This window comes from Montipora capricornis, chromosome 1, assembly GCF_036669925.1.
Source record: "Montipora capricornis isolate CH-2021 chromosome 1, ASM3666992v2, whole genome shotgun sequence".
Classification (NCBI taxonomy): Eukaryota; Metazoa; Cnidaria; class Anthozoa; order Scleractinia; family Acroporidae; genus Montipora; species Montipora capricornis.
The window spans coordinates 17,745,524-17,748,023 of record NC_090883.1 but is presented as its reverse complement, the minus strand read 5'-3'; the positions used below and the strand labels follow the sequence as shown (position 1 = coordinate 17,748,023).

Genomic DNA, 2,500 nt, shown 5'->3' with positions numbered 1-2,500 from the left:
CTCTTTAAGAAAGTGCAAAACCAAGGGCAAGAAATATACTGCTGGTGATCTAAAATCAGATGATTATGTAAATAAACTAATTCAAGTTGACGAAGGGTTTAGAGTATTAAAGAATCTCAGAGGATCACCACCATACTTTGAAAGATGCAAGAAAGACTTGTTTGCTATGATTCGTCAGTTGGGTAATCCTACATGGTTTTCTTCATTCTCGACTGCAGAAACAAGGTGGGGACATCTGTTGAAAACTTTGGGTAGACTTGTAGACAAGAAAGACTATACTGATGATGAAATTGAGAATATGACATGGTCACAAAAGTCAGACCATATTCAGAAGGACCCTGTTACATGTGCTAGAAACGTTGAACACATGGTTCAATTGTTTATTACAGATGTCTTGAAAAGTAATCCACAGCCTATTGGCGAAATAGACTTTTTCTACAGAGTCGAATTTCAGCAAAGAGGATCACCACAAGTTCACGCCTTATTTTGGGTGAAAGATGCACCACAGTATGAGAAAGCTATAGTAATGATACAATTATACAGTTTGTAGATAAGTATATAACATGCAAAAATGATCAGTCAGAAAAAATGAAAGAACTTGTAAATCTACAAACACACAGACATGCAAAAACCTGTAAGAAAGGTGGACATAAAATATTCAGATTTAATTTCCCTCTACCCCCTATGCCAAAGTCAATGATTCTTGAGCCTCTAAGGGAAAGCTATTTTGTTGAACATGAGCTAAATGAAATAAAGAAACACTGGGATAAGATAAAAAGTATTCTTGATGAGATAAAATATGCTGAAAATACAACATTTTTTGAGGCATTTCTGGAAAAATTAGAATTAACAGAAGGTCAATATATAGAGGACATTAGGTACTCCTTGAAGCGTCCTATATTGCTACTTAAAAGGTCTCCATCAGAAATCAGAATAAACAATTACAACACTAACCTTTTAAAGGCTTGGAGAGCCAAAATGGATTTGCAGGTTATTTTAGATTCCTATGCTTTTGCAGTATACATACTGTCTTACATAACCAAGGGCCAAAGAGGAATGAGCAAACTTCTAGAAACAGCATCAAAAGAGGCAAAAGCTGGCAATGAAGATATTGTTAATAGAGTGAGGCATATTGGAAATAAATTTCTTAATTCAGTTGAAATAAGTGCTCAAGAAGCAGTTTATTTAGTTTTGCAGATGCCTCTGAGGAGATCAACAAGAGAATTTCAATTTATCAACAATTCAAATCCAGATGAAAGAACATTATTTTTTGTTGAAAGCACTTGACAAAATTAAAGAATTGCCTGACAATTCAACAGATATAGAATCAGATAACATAATTAAAAGGAATCAAAGGAGACCTCATAAGTTAGAAGAATTGTGTCTTGCTAATTTTGTTGCATGGTTCAACTGTGTTAAAGACAAAGATTCAGATGACAGCACCAATTGTAATACATCAGAAACATCTGATGATTTTTTGCTTGAAACTCAGCTTAATGACAATGTTGATGATGACCCATCTGCTGAAGACAATCAAACTGATGAGTCACAACAGAATACAAATTAAAAGGAGGAATGAAGCTTGTCAAAAGGAAAAGAGCAAAGATAGTAAGATCTGTAAGGTTTAACAAAGAAAAAGATCCTGAAAATTATTACAGAGAACAACTCATGCTTTATACACCTTGGAGAAATGAACAAAAAGACTTGATAAAAGACTGCCAGACATACCAAGAGGGATATCAACACTTAGAATCAGTTATCAACAGCAACAAAGAGCAATATGAGTGCCACTCTGATATTCTTGAGAAAGCCATTGAGGATTTGAATGAGAGCGACAATACTTCTAATGAACCTGTAGCTCCTAACACACAACACATTAATGAACAAGATGCTACAGCCAAAAGAAAACCAAGTGAATTATTTGGATATTTTGACCCGGGAACCAACAAACAACACAGTCAGTATGATCTGTTTGATGACATGGGTATTTTACTAAGGCATAATGATCAAGAAGAACTGGTACAAAATCGTCTGCATGATAGTGATTATAGACAACTTGTTCGTTCACTGAACATAAAACAGAAAGAATTTCTTTTACCATGTTTTGCATTCAATCAAAACTAAAGATGACCCACTCTCACTGTTTTTAAGTGGAGGAGCTGGAGTTGGTAAAAGCACTGTAACTACCCAGGTTGAAAACCTTGGTAAGATCTTGACAAGATCTTGGTGAAATCATGGCAAGATATTTGATAAAATCTTGGCAAGACCTTTGGTAAGATCATGTAAGATCTTAGACAAGATCCTGAAAGAAGCTGCAGGATCCTGGTAAGATCCTGACAAGATCTTTCAATGATCTTGGAAAGATAATTTTTAAGATCTTGCTAGGATCTTGACAAGATCTTTTAATGATCTTGTCAAGATTTTGGTAATGATCTGATCAAAATTTTTGTAAAATCATGCAGGATCATGGTAAGATCTTGACAAGATCTTACAATGATCT

At 34.6% G+C, this 2,500-nt stretch overlaps 1 protein-coding gene and 1 pseudogene across 2 annotated transcripts in view; one reads left to right on the top strand and one right to left on the bottom strand.

Moving 5' to 3' along the window:
* LOC138016827 (sacsin-like) overlaps window positions 1–2,500 on the bottom strand; it is a 69,478-nt gene that overhangs the window by 6,289 nt on the left and 60,689 nt on the right. The gene's annotated exons all lie outside the window — the stretch shown is intronic.
* Window positions 589–2,500, top strand: part of LOC138049072 (uncharacterized) — a 17,249-nt pseudogene continuing 15,337 nt past the window's right edge.